We start from the raw sequence: 14,768 nt of genomic DNA, 5'->3' as shown, positions 1-14,768 counted from the left end.
CTAAAAATGTTACTTTTGCATCAGGAGGCAATGATTTCCCAAAAGTTTTGTTTTATTTATTTGCACAATTTAAAATAAAGCAAATCACATAGAGGTAACACTGGAAATTAGTGAGAGAAAAAAATCCTAAAGGGTTTTTATTACTTAAATAATCTAAAACATATTTACACTAAAAAAACATGATTCTCAAATAGACATTAATCATAGAAATTAGTCTTAGTCTTCCTGTCTTTACTGCTCCCCTGCCCTGAGCCCTCTGCAATAGCTACCTAATGACATTGTGTAACATATTCTCTAAAATGTAATAATAGTTCCACTTCTCCTAAAACATATGAGTAAAGTAAAACATGAGTCAAGATCAGTGTAGCTTCCCTCTCCTCCCTCATCTCTCCCTCCCTCCCTCTCTCTCTCTGACAGCATGTGTTGGGAGGAGCCCCGGTGTGTCGAGTGGCCAGAGGCAGGCTGTAGTACGACGTAGTGTCAGGGAGAGTGTGGACCTGCGGACTCAGAGCTGTCATCTGGTAGAGCTTTAACTCTGTTGTTTCTGTGGATTCTCTTTTGACACTTCCTGGAGGAGGAATCAATCTCTCTGTGTCACCTAAAGGAAACCTTTTTTTAGATCTGAAGGAAGTTTTCTCTTCTCGGCTGAGTGGGACAGAGCGTAAGTACTGCTGTTATAGAGACTGCCCCTGTGTTCATTAACTGTGTGTTGCCGTGGCTTCATGAATCATTGATGTGAGCATGCTGCAGTTCTGGTTACCTATTAAAAGGTTCCAGGGTAACATCTTATTTCCCTCTTGGAGAATTATATTTAAAACAACCTTTTATGACTAAGCCTGTGGGTGTTTGTTGTTAGTTTCTCTCTTTAAATGGAAAAGTGGGTGTGAGCAGACACGAAACAGCCCTCCGCCCGCCCCAGTAGGTCTTTATCGCAAGGTGATAGCAGGGAAGGGGGTCATTAAAGACCCAGTCTGGGTGCAAGCTTCTGTGTGTGTGTCTCTTGTGCTTGTATTTGTGGCTGCCTGTATGTGTAGGAGCTACCCTTGCATTAAGAAATGTTGGTCTTGGACTTATTTTCTTTGGAAACACAGCTATTTACCCGGGTGTGTTTGTATTATAAGGACTGAGTGCCTATGATAATGCAGGGAAAAAACAGGGGATGGCTCTGACTCTTTAAGCTGAGGCACAAGTCGTCAGGAGTAAGCCTGCGACTGGGAGCGGGGGCCTCTTTCCACAGATAGGAGTTTGTGAATGTGGCAGCCAGTGCACACACATCCTCTCCCAGCCTGGAAACTTTGTGTGAACCCAGAGGAGTGTGGAAAAGCTCATGGGCGAGAACAAGATCATAAATATCAACACACAAAGTCTTAATTGTCTCGCAGCGCGTCTGGTTGTGATAGCTGAGGGCCAGCACAGTCAAATAGTTGTTTAAGGGGTCCACGATGTGATGTTGGCAGCTACACGACAGAAGCATCAGGTGTTATTGTGTGAAATTCAAATCTATCACCCACGCGCTGCTGGCACCACAATCCACTATGCCGAATTGTTAAATGTGTGGGTGGTAGTTAATGGAAAAGTTTATCAGAAGTCAATGAGGTCAACTTATGATTTTTATTTACTATTGTTGCTTACTTTTGAGTGTGCAATGCCAAGTATCTTTTATTTGAAAAGCTCTCAAGCTCCTTCCCCGGTGTCATTAGTTTGACAAAGTTATTTTACACCATTAGAGTGGGCTTTGTTTTTTATTGTTTGCTTGGAATAATAATTTGTGTCTATATATATTGCATTACATCTACTCCCGCATTGACAATCTATGAATTTGCAATCACTGTTCATTTAATCGAATTTTGGGAAAATCATCACATGCTGTGTACATGATGACTTATTCAAATTTGGAGCTTTACAAATAAGATGTATTATTATCATTATTATTATTTTTGCAGATTGTTATATTTTGATGTTGTCAATAGGCCAACTTTTCTACCTCAGCCTTAACTTATATTGCTGGATTTTTCTTTATTTTTTTCTGGTGTTTCCACTAAAGCAGGTGGATGGAAACCCACTCACGGACACAGATCCTCAAATGGTCAACAATCATCCAGCAGAACTGGAATGAATAGGAGGCTTTCATTCATTTTTCAGAATAGTTTGATTTTTCCACAAGAGGGTGGATTATACAGTAATTAGCCATGCTATCTCATTTGTGACAGGGAGAGTTTTTGTTTTACGGCCTTGTATTTGGAGATTCATCTGTCTGCTGTAGGAGAAAAGCCTGTCTGTGCTGACCTTGGCCTGCTGTTTTCTTTTGGTTTGATCCACAAAGAAAACAGCTGGCAGTTGCATTTTGGATGCCGGCGACTTGACAATGAACTGCCTGTATGATGCTGTCAGAAAAGCTTTGGCTTGTTGGTAAAGCATGGTGCCTCTTATATCAATACCTCAAATACAGACTTCTTCACAAAACTATATTTCATAACATGATGACAGTCACTTGCAGAGAAAGCCCGAGTGTATCAGTATTGCCGAGTTGAACTGGCACATTGAAACATTCCTTTGCTGAGCAAACATTTATCTGATGCAGTGCTGTTCTACATCAAGTCTGCTGAAAGGAATACAAGCAAAAGGGTAGAGTTATGCTTCTGTGTTGTAAAGCTGCTCAAAGCAGTGAGCAACCTGTTGCAGATTACTAAATCTGTTCAGAGGAGAAAAGACAAAGAAGAAATAAATCATGCCGCATCTCACTGTTTTATCACAGCTTATTCCCCTATGCTGGCCCCATATGCACATGTTTCCATTTTGTCAGCATATCCCAAGGGCATTTTCTCAGCATTAGGGGACTCTGCTACTCTTCTCCTTCATCTGTTTATATAGTCGGTTGGCTCTCTCCTTGTCATTGTGTGTGTGAGAGAGAAATTCTCCTTTTTATTTTGATTTTTGTGCAGTTTTTGCCCTCCATATGGTTCGTTGTAACAAATGTTGGTTTACGCCAATAACACAACGGTTGAAACAAAGTATGTGTGCAATTACAGGCTAGAATTTATGTGACAAGTGTGTAGCTCTGAATTGGATCTGGTACTGTTATTTCTCTCAGCCAAAAATATTGCATGCAGCCTCCCAAGACGAGAGCTATGCTTACTGCAGTGACACAACATGGGCCAAATGTAGTGTTGTCTTGCCTAATTACTCTGTGAAACAGAACAATGATACAGATACTGTATACGGTGTTGTAAAAACCTGCACCTATTCAGTTGCCATCAAATGAATGAATCATTTGTAGAATATACATAAAAGGACAACCATGTACCTGAAAGCCATGCCAGCTACATTTATCAAGCTCCACTGATAATGTTTCAAATCCTGTTTGTTAGTTGGAGTAATTTTAAATTTGGGAATGACACTGACCACGAGGTATTATCCTGGAGCTTTTGATCATATTACACAGCCTTCATCAGCAGTTTTTCCAGTTGTCATGGGTAGGTCTTAAAATGTCACACTTTAACATCTTCCATGTTGGCCAAAAGTTGAAACTTAAAGTTCATTTTTGACCTTGGAAAGAACAGGTAAAAAAATAATCCAAAAAGTCAATTTAATAGCTGTTCTGTTCTTCTTCTTTTTTTTTTTTAACATATCACATCTTTAGATCTTGGGATTTTATCTGACTCTGTTTCTGTTTGTGCTAACTAAAACTAGTGAGAAAAGGGTTAATAGCTGAGGCAGAGGAGGGGTAGGCTGTGGAGAGGCCAGCCACTTGTAACCTAAAGGTTAAATACAGGCCTTCAGGGAGTCCTATTACTGTGTACTCACTGATGGGAACTCTGCAAACATGCATTCTGGGAGCACAGCGGGCTCCTCTGTTTATTCCCAGTGCAGCACTGTGCCACGATGTGGGAAATGACTGTGGACATGGAACGTGGCCAGATTTCTGTATTTGCTCTAGTGTCTCACAGACCCTCAGATCTGCCTTTTAACCCGTATGACACATGCATCAAAACATGTCACATACGTTTGATGTGCTCTGGGGCCTTGCCTTGTTCTCGCAGTGTCTTATTTTAACTGTACACAAGCCTGTGAAACAGCTGGGAAAAACCATGTGGATGTTTACACTTGTCAGAGTTTCTCGTGTGTTGGTGTGAGAAACGCAATATTGCCTTTTCAGGGTGTGTTTCCATCACTCTTCACTTCACACCTGTTCCTCTTGCATTTTATATGTTTCATAATAAAGTGCTATTTTAGTCTTCATAGCTATGTGTACATCTGCACGCCTGACATTGGACTTAACGGATGGCTATAAGGTGCCACACACAGCAAACGTGCATCAGGTTGTTGATAGCGGTCGGATATGTTTGTGTGCTGCCTGACATGACTACGAGAGTAGGACTGATTAATGGGATGAGCCTCCAACCGGGCCTTGTTTAGCGGCCTGTCCCTCCCCCACCGCGGTGATTTGATATCTCTGAGCATTCCAGGTTGTGCCCTTTACTCTGCTAATGGTGCTACTGACCCTTTCAGACATTCCTGCCGTAACTCTGATCACAGACATCTAATTGCCTCACTGTAAACACCCTGTACTTTATATATACTGTATATACATAAATATACATGGTATATATATTCACGTACAGTACCGCTCTTAATGAAGAAGCAGGTTGCAGTGAGATATTTGATGAATATTACTGGTTGAATAACACACTTTTCACTCTTCTGACCGACAGACAAAGCTGTTGTTCTGCAACCTTGGACATAAATAGTGCTGGGTGCGTCACATGCTTTTCAGTCAGACATCCTCGCTGAAAGTTATGAATGAGAAATGTGCAAAGGAAGATGACAGAGAGGAGGAGTGATGCTGGTATTTAGTCATTTCATGCTCTGCTAAGATCCATAAACGGGGCTGGGGGAGGAGAGCGTGCACCTTTTATCCCTCAAACACTCCTCATTTTAATGGACTATGTATGTAACGCAACCTGCGCTGGTCTGTGTTTTCTGCTGGTGCCACTGCTCGTCGATGTAGCGCAGAGTTGGAAAGCTATGCACTTCACTGCCTCAAAGTCAAAGGCTTTGCCAGATCTGACTTTTTTATGGTAAAGCAGGGACAATCTGACTTTAGTAAGCCAAGTAAAGGTTCAGTGTACTTTATCTGAAGTGCCTGTCAGGTTGTCGAACAGTATCTGAATAGAGAAGGCAGCATCCAACAATTTTTGTGACTTTATTAAATCAATAATCAAAAGGCAGCAATTGGCCAGTTGTGCTGTGGGGAGAAACTAAGCAGGGTTTGAAGTTGTCGTGTCTTTTGTATGTAGGCAGGCTTTTCATGTAGTTTCTGAGTTTGGCCTTTTAATACAACTTTAAACAGCCTTCAGATATGGTCAGACGACACAAGTTACCAGCGTAGCTCTGCCGTGACAACCCACAGATTAGCACGGTAGTAGCAAAACTATACTGTTTTCTTTTGTACAGATGGATCCCTGACACGATAACATAATCTCTTTCCCTCAATGCTTTATGCGTCTAGTCCAAGAGATGGAAATATAGATAGAGGAAGGGGGTTAAATGTAACAGAAACCACAGGACAGCAGTGGACTAAAAGCTTCCTGTGGCAGAACAGAGTGTAAGCCAGACCTGGCAGACAGGCTGGCAGGGCAGATGTTTTAGGTGAGAGGCACAGTAGATAGCACCGTTTGAATAATTCATCAGATGGGATTGAAGATGTGATATATTAAGACACTGCACACAGGCCATCTTATGGCCTCTTTCAGCACTTTTTGTGCAGCGTGAGTGGCTGCAGGGCTCCGATCCCCTGCATCTCTGCTTTCTTTCTGGCAGTTATCCACCAGAGTCTGGGCAGTGGAGGAGACAGTTATAGATGTGCTGGCTCTGGGTCTAGCGAGGCCTCCAGACATCTGGAGGGTGTGAAGCTGTTTAGCATGCAGGTGCAGTTTAAGCTCGCAGGAATTGTTGATTTGGGATGCAGCCATCGATTATTTTAGAAATTGAGTATTCTACTGATCATTCCCTCGATTAACTAAGTAATCGGATGAGAGGTACTTTTGCTTAATTAAAGAGAAATACTAAATATATTAAAGAGGAATTAAGACAGGTCTCTTAAAATTAACTACTAATAGGTTTTAAAAACATTTGTATTGTATAAATTGCTGACTAATGATAATATTATCTGTCAAAAAAACTAAACCCATTTAGTGCATTTTCTATGTCATATTCAAGGATATACTGTAAATGTCATGTAAAAGTCAGACCAACTAATCAGGAAAATTAACTTTGTTTGAGACCTCTTTCTGTCTCAGCAACAAACTCTTATGCCAACTAATGTGCACAAGAGCAGAAAACAAGCCTCAGAAAACTTATTTTTGTATTATCAAGTATGGCTGTGTAAATATCTAATATGCAGATACTTTTCATCCATTTACATGATGTTCACTACACTTTCAAACGACGACACGCCCACTTGACCTGACGTGTATACCATTTCATTCCTCTGGCAGAGCTTGAAATGCACTATCTTGAGTATAGAGAAACATAAAGACTAATTGTTGATTAAACAAAGCTTCAGTACAAAGGATTTCTCTAGGAATTGTTTCAGCCCTGTACTGTTGATGCTTCCACACCCCCATGCCCCAATATGACTTCTGCTGTGGTCAATGGATCTTACTGGTTTAGATTACTGAGAGAAGATACTTCCAATTACACACATTATACTGTATGTTATTCTGTCTGCCTCTACTTTGACAGGGAATATGTGCTTTATATGAAATAATAACCTTATCATCTTTGAAAGTAAAAAAAATATGTGTAATCCTTTTGGTTTGCGTGTTTTCAACATGATTGACCAGTATTTACCTCCAAGTTGTGAAAGTAGGTTAAGATGTCTGAGGAGGTGGCACATACTCTGATATCACAGTGAAGAGGCTCAGCTTTCTCGTAACAGATCATTTCACCTCCATCTCTCCATGACATCAGCTCCCACCTACACACTTCCAGCTGTGGAGACCTGGGTACTGTATGGACATGTCAGGACTCTGATTGCATCTCAAAAGCACAATAGTGTGGACGTACATGGACTTCAAGGGTTCTTTAGAAGCCCTAAATACTTTATATCTTAACAAACTTAACTAAAACATGGCGCTAACGACGTCATGAACCCCGGTTGTAATGAAGTCTCAGTTATTACTTTTTCCAAACATTTTACTTCTATCATCTGCACAGCGATTAACAAATCATGTGATATAGGATATCTGCCTGTATACCTGCAGCCAAGCACACTGAACTCTGTCATCTGATAGGTTGCTAATCCCCTTATTATGCTTGTCTGGTTAAATAGAACAGTCAGTCAGCCATTAAATCATCCAGCCTAGGGATCAATGTGGGCCCCATAATTTTGCTGTGCGCTAGGCCGTGTACAGTGTGATTGAAAGGGAAAATGGCGCAGGCAAAAATGTGAACTACAAACATGTAAAATTTGCTCTAAACTGAGCAATGCTAGCTTGAGAAATTTGCCCTTGCGTGATTGCATTAGCATGGTCTAAAAGGGTGATACTCTTGAGTGACAAGAGCTTGCCTCCCCGTATGGCTTACCACATATATGCTGCCCTCATAGGTCAAATCTGGTCGTCTTGGATGTTGGATGTCAATGATTGGAATTTACCCCAAATATCAGTGTGCTAAAGGATTCACAATATGGCTTGGATGACTGAGATACCAAGGCCTAAGTGACTCCTGAGGACTTAGAGCGAGGAATGTGCAGCCTGCTATTGATCTTTACTAAGTGAGGTCACTGTGGCTGCCCCACTCTCAGACCCCACATAAAGGGGACAGACTACCCCCACAAAGATATTTTAATGTGGGATATCTGCTAAATAAAAAGGTAAACTAAAGAGGATTTGACTTGGTTTCAACTTTTAAGACAGGTTGGGAATTGTATGAGAAGCAGAGGCACCAGTAAACCCCACAAGGCATAAGAAAGCTAATTCTGTGTGCTACATTTGTTGTCTCAGGATCAGTTGTTCATCATTTGTCTATTCTATCTCATTAACTACATTTAGAGAGTATCATGGTTGGATGAATATATCGGCGATCGGCCTCTGAAGAACAAGTGCGAGCTGCTGGGGGTGGGGAGGATATTTTCACATGTAACTCAGTGAATCAATAGTTTGGCACACACATGAGCACACTTGTCTCACCACTCGCAATACATGCCTTCTGTATCCGTTAATGCCTTTTATGGTACTGAGTGTAAAGTGACTAAAATTCCACTGCACTCGGTTCACCTTCTTCACTCAGCGCAGGGCTGTGTGAGAGCTGTCAGTCACAGTTCGTGCACACGCCACAGAATAGAATAGAACAGACTATACAGAAATCTGGTGTACACGCACTGTCAGGAACGATGGTAGTGGGGGATGGGCGTGAGACTTGTAAACATTTGAAATTCGGCAAAGTCACGTCAATATGCCAGACTTGCTGACTGCAGCCTTAAGAGTTGTGGTTACTTGAAATATTTTTTTTGAAATATGCCAAAAATTCAATCAACACAGACAAGCAGATTTCCCTTTGCTCTAGTGCAAAGAGCTCAGGGGCATAATAGATCAAAATTACTTAGCTTGCACACAACTGGATTAGCCTTTAAACAGTTCTCACAGGTGTCATTTTTAATGGGCTGTACAATAGATGATTGTAGAGTGAACATGAACCTGATTATAGCTGCTTAGACGAACACACTGCTCCTTGGGCTATCATTGATCTTTACTTGTCATTTTCAAAAGGGGGAAAAAAGAACAGCTCAGGGCTCAGTCAAAATCTTCACCCCAAAGTCAAACAACGTAATATGCTTTGCCATTGCAGGGCTCAACACTAACTTCTAAATGTGGTTACCATATTCTGAATAACTAAAATACTATGCAGTTATATGTCAGCTTAATAATGATGTGCATTACGAGTAAAGTCACAGGCAGCCTCGTCTGGTTCCTGTTCTGACTGTGACGGCAATATTTAAATATAACTAATTGGGCAAAATATTTAAATTATTTTGGGGTGCCCGTTTTTCTGTTTGTTGCCCCTCTTTGAACAAACACTATTGTGTCTTTATTTTGTTTAATTTGTACATGTAACACCTTGTTTGAATAGCTGTTCACAAGGTTGAAGTGGCTTCAAGAGGCAGTAAAGTTCATCATCAACATCATCTGAACAGCTCCCCATATTTCTGAGCTGCCCAGCTTAATGGGGCTTTACAAGATCATTATTTGTGCTGATCTACTGATTTATTTCTGTTCTATCTCTCGTTTGATAGAAAGTTTGTTGATTACATTTTGCTAGAACATCAATTATTAGTTTAGAATTGCATTGCTCTTTATATCAAGTTTACTGTGAATATTTTGACCTCTAGTACCTCAATGAAGCCATTTTGGGTACCTGTTTTGTTCGTACATGAGAACACACATGCATGCACACACCTGCATGGGGATGACACGATACATATTCCTGGTAATGCTGTGTCACACTGTTCCACTGATCTACCTCTCTGCATATGCTTAAACTTGTTGTTTTACGTGGAAGGAAATGCACAAGCTCATCGCATTTGTTAGACCTGAAGGATGTAAACAACTTTTATATGTTTACATAACTCTACAGTACATCTCCACAGTGAGAAACCTCGAGTGGCGAGTGAACTACTGTTTCGATTTTGGGGGGTATGACGTCTTTACTAGACTCAAAAAAACAAAAACTTGCAGTTGCGTTAAAGGCGGGTCCGTGGTTTGCATCATTGATGGACATGTGGAGAAGTGGCCATTCTGAGCCTTTTATCGTTCTCACACAGTGATGGATGTGTGCAGCCCTCTGGCCAATGGCCTATAGCCTGAGCTTCTGTTTAAGCCTCTAAGCTACTGGAATGCGTGCAGCTTCTTGCTGTGGACATCAAGGGAGAACAGCCACGCCACTTTGTTTACAGCCTTTCATGGATGCCACACCAGCCTAATCAATTTTAGAGGATAAATACTCCAATGCATTGTTGGTGATTGAATGGTCCATAAATTTTCATGGGCAAAAAAATATTAATGTAGCACAGTATTTTTTCAGCCCACATAGTATTTGTGATAAGAATTCCGAGCTTAAGGCTCACTTTGCATTTTTCAGAGCTTTTCATTCATATTTGAGACTTTTTCAGCAATTTGTATTAGGATTTTCAGAAAATACGTAGAGTTCAGTGGCAGCAGCTCACTAGCCTTGCACAGGTGTGTTCAACATTTCCATGGTAACAGTGAGCGCCACCAATGAAAGATGTAGCTGTTACACTTGTGGATTCTACAGTAGTATAAATCCTCGTTTCACAGTCATATAAGGTTGTGGTGAGTCTGCCTTTGATGTTTACCGCATAATTTATTATTATTAAAATCCTGATGCAGAATATGAATGGAATAATCGCTTCTGGAACCACAACGTTGAGCTGTATGGATGCTAAATTAAAATGTAAGGTAATGCCCATTTAGGCACATTCTAATTAGACTAATTTCAGTGTTGATATTATTGTAATTACACATTAACCTATTAAAATATGTATTCAAACAGTAACCTCTGCATATTGCAATTGCTTATCGTAGACTAATCTAGTACAACAAATCAAGTTAGTGAAGGTAAACAAGAAAACGTGAGATAAAGCTCCTCAGGTCGATGTCGTGTTATCAGCACTTGTTCAGTCAGGGTCAATATTCCCCTCCAGTGAATGCAGACAGAATATGGCAAACAAGTGGGGACATTTACAATGGGAGTGAGTGTTTCAACAGGCCTGACCTACTTATGGCAGCCAGCACTGAAACGGCTCCTCACCTGTGTCTGGCAGAAGCCTCTCATAAAAACACAGGCCCTCGATATTTTAAACAGGGCAGTGAACAATATTATACAATGCGGTTCTGTATATGAATTATAAATCTCATAAAACCATCCTTGCAAATGTGTTGCTTTTACTAGATGGATGGCATCTGGTCACATGTTCTTGACTACTGTACGTATGTATGTGACACTAAAATCTTTGTTTAATTTCAACTAACACACTCAAGTCCATGAACAGTATGGATATAATATGCAAGATAGAAATAATCCTAGACTTGAAGCCAGTTATAGAGTGGTTAGGACATTCACTGCACTCTCTTTGTTAAATATCAACTGACACCTGATGATTAAGTACCATTAGTCGATCCAAATGTTACCTTGTAGGCTGTATCTTTTATTTAAATTGTATTTCTTCTTAAAGGACAGTGTGAAGTCTGCAACCTATTAGCCACTCTGAAAGCATTTGTTCCATGTGTGTAATGGAAAAGAGAAATGGAAAAACTGCAACATACTGCGATTTCACTGCAAGAGATTCATATGTATATCCCATCACTACCCACTGTAAATGTACAGTAGTATTAGTTTTCAGCAGAAGACTTTGACAGGGAATCCCACAAAAATGTCAAATTTAATCCTAATACTGCAACATGAACACATGTGAGATGATAGAAACATTTGCTCAGGAGCAGTTACTGTGTTGAGAGCAGAGAGACTCTGATTTTAATTTGTGTGAGCGTGTGAGGTATTTAATTAATCTCACGCACTAAATACATATACTACTGCCAAAACTATGATGGTAGACCAGTCTTTAAGGGAAAACTGCCAACTGGAAGATGAACTTTAACTTCGTTATTAATTAAATATTGATTTATTTCACTGTAAATCTAAATGTATTTCAAGATTCAAGCACTGGCATTGCTTACAGAGCACTTGTGTTCACCCTTTTCTAAGCAAAATATATTACAGTACAAATATTTATTATAGTATAAACAATTGCGGTGTGAGCAGCAGCAGTGACCCGTAGTATGGCTCTGCCTCTCCAACTATATATAATAAAAAAGTCTTTCTATGAGAGGTGCAGATCAGTTGCAGATGGAATAGTTGACTCTCATCATCAAAATCATTTTCTCATATGTTCATCATACCCTCAGGAATTATAATAGGTCAATGGACTGAGCATTCAAAATGTAACATAATGTAAATGTGATATAGATGAAGAATAGGATTGCAGAAGGATATTTGATCATTCCAGTACACTTTAAAATGGCTTTTAAAATGTGTTGCCAACTCAGTAATGGTTCCTAGAAGTCGGCTTGTCACGTTGATCTTTTTTCGCTGCCCTGTTGTGTTTACATACATGTTTGTTTACATGACACAAGAATGTTACCAACCTTTTAACCAACATAAAATGGTCTTAAAATGACAATAATATCATTAATCGTAATTATTTCTGGGACAATATATTGTCCAATAGGTAGTTATCGTGACAGGCCTATATGGGAGGTGTAACAAATGATAAAGCTATACTAAATGACACTCACAAAGACCTAGGTGTTTTTTTTCTCAGCAACGGGTGTGGTAACAGTAAAACAGACTGTACAGTAGAAAAGAAATAGGGCATTTTAGCAAGATCAAAAGGGCAGGCTGCTAACTAAAAGTGGATCAGCTTACACTGGATTGTTTAAAACTAAGTGCAGAAAGAGAGAAAAGTTTCTCCTTGATCCCTCATGTTTAAAGGGTTAATTTATGACAGCACATGAATAGTTTTAATCCAGGTTTATGCCGTGCGTGATGTGTTTTGACAGGGAGATTTTGGCTCCGAGTGCCAGGAATAAAAGGGGCACAAAGCCAAGAGAGGCAAATGACTTTCACAAAGTAGTAGAGATCTCATTGAATCTAGTAATTGTCTGGTGAGATTAGTTACTCTTAGGTGATCCTCATCTTTATACGAGTTCCAATAAATACATTTTGAGCTTGATGAGGTGTCTAAAAATACCTATTAGCACTTTCAGAAAGGAAAAATGTGCGTCTGCCCTTTTATTTGCTTCTCTGTCGTCGTTTCCCCCTCCGAGTATAAAAGCACTTTTCTGTCTGTCGTGGAGCCCCTGCTGCTCTTCTTTCACCCACTTCGGCCTTGATAGTGATAGCAGGCCCCGCGACAGACCCAGCTCTTCTACTTTACATTTCATCAGCAAGCTGCTTCTGCTGCCTCCACATCTGTTATGGAAATTTGCACAGAGGGGAAATGGAATGAAATGGAATATCATTTCAAATATTTTCACTTCTCAAACCGGGGTTGAATTAGGCACTTGTAAAGGTTTCAAAGACAGAGGTGATGAAATATGCTCATCCACTTTCACAGCCATATATTACCTTAATCTATCAATACATTCGTAGCGTCTGATAGCTTCAAATTCGGGATGTTTTAAGAAGTGAGGCGCTTCTGATAAAACCCACAACCTCTGACCACGTGTCACAAACCCCAGAGGACAAACGAGCTTGATGAATTTAACTCCCCTGAACCTTAAGTTCAAAATGTCCCCTATTTCTGTTCAATAGTTTAATAAGATTTTAATTAGGCAATTAAAAGTCTTTTGGAATAGCATATGGTCATAATTACTGCTGTATGGTTCACTCAGGGATGAATGAGCCATTAATTACTCTTAGCTGGGTCTGGGGATTGGAATTAAAGTGGGTCGAGGAGGAAAAAGAGGATTTCTGTAGACTTCACACCTAATCATAAATACAGACTTCTGAATTTCCATGAACTGGAGAGCTGGGTTGGGTTGCACCAGCTATTCGTGAATCCATTTTTAAGTTTGCGTGTAAAGTCCTTCCTTATTTATTCATAACTAGCTAGTTTTAAACTAGAACATTTATAAATTAGGTTCCACAATTAAAACGTAATAAATGTGATAGCTCGTAAAGACTAATGTGTAAATCAAAAAGCACATGTAAAGGTACACATAATATATAAAACATAACTGCCAGTGTTTCAGAATTAATAATATTCATGCAGGTTTATGATGAGTAGGAAATACCTGATTACGCTTAATTAGTTGATTTGGTCACTAATTTTATCAGCATGACATTGAAGTATTCTGTTATTTCTGTAAACTTTCCCAGATACCAAAACATTACTAAACAGATTTTTATGTAGTGTCTGGTCAAATGTGTCGACAATATTTTAGATGACCTCTTTTACCCTTCAGTCTAAACAGATAATTTATGAGCAAGCTAACAATAGACTAGCTCAGCCCAGAGTGTTGTTTTTTTGGGGCGCGGTGGAAACTAGCAGATGCCATTAGGAGAGAGGGCTCTTGGAGCAGACAGGAATAGAAGGTGGAGGTAAAGATACATGACTTTTTGTCCGCCTCATCGTACTGTCAGGATATAGTGATAGTTTCAGGATATAGTGACAGTTTCAGCAAATATGAAGAAAAACAGATGTATTTTTCATAGAAAGTTACCAACTTAGTTAAGATACAAGGTTGACCTATCTTCTCACATCAATCAATGCATAGAATTTAGGCAACAATCTCTCGAAGCAGCAGCCAGCAACAACTTAACCCCTTCTCAATAGCTGAGTCCAAGACAAGTGCAAGAGGAAAGAAAAAAAGAGACCGGACTCAAGACAGAGACCACCCTGGTATTTAGTAACAACAAATCTGGGAGTGATGAGAGAACACCTTGAAATGTCTGTGATTTTGGCTTGTCACGTTGTCACTTTGACCCGATATTATGACGTAGGTGTCTTACTCATAGATGGATGGATATCTTTAGATCTGGGTGAGTAGTTGCGAAATAACCTGAGAGGCAGTAGGACCGGCCTCTCAGAACTGAGGCCGGTGCAGAACTGTGTCAACACTGTACTCCCACGCTGCTCGCCCGGTGAATAAGCCACTCAGTCCATATGTGCAGGCGTACTCCACCAT

General features: G+C 40.1%; 1 protein-coding gene across 1 annotated transcript in view; it reads left to right on the top strand.

Moving 5' to 3' along the window:
• The first annotated feature begins 489 nt into the window (after positions 1–489).
• The window catches only part of sema4ba (sema domain, immunoglobulin domain (Ig), transmembrane domain (TM) and short cytoplasmic domain, (semaphorin) 4Ba), a 41,385-nt gene continuing 27,106 nt past the window's right edge, over positions 490–14,768 (top strand). The window contains exon 1 of the mRNA XM_083917342.1: positions 490–661. The gene's annotated coding sequence lies outside the window, so the exon portion shown is untranslated. The remainder of the gene's footprint in view (positions 662–14,768) is intronic.

This window comes from Echiichthys vipera, assembly GCF_963691815.1.
Source record: "Echiichthys vipera genome assembly, chromosome: 7".
Lineage (NCBI taxonomy): Eukaryota > Metazoa > Chordata > Actinopteri > Perciformes > Trachinidae > Echiichthys > Echiichthys vipera.
Note: the sequence above shows the minus strand (reverse complement) of the source record. Positions and strands in the feature narration are given on the sequence as shown.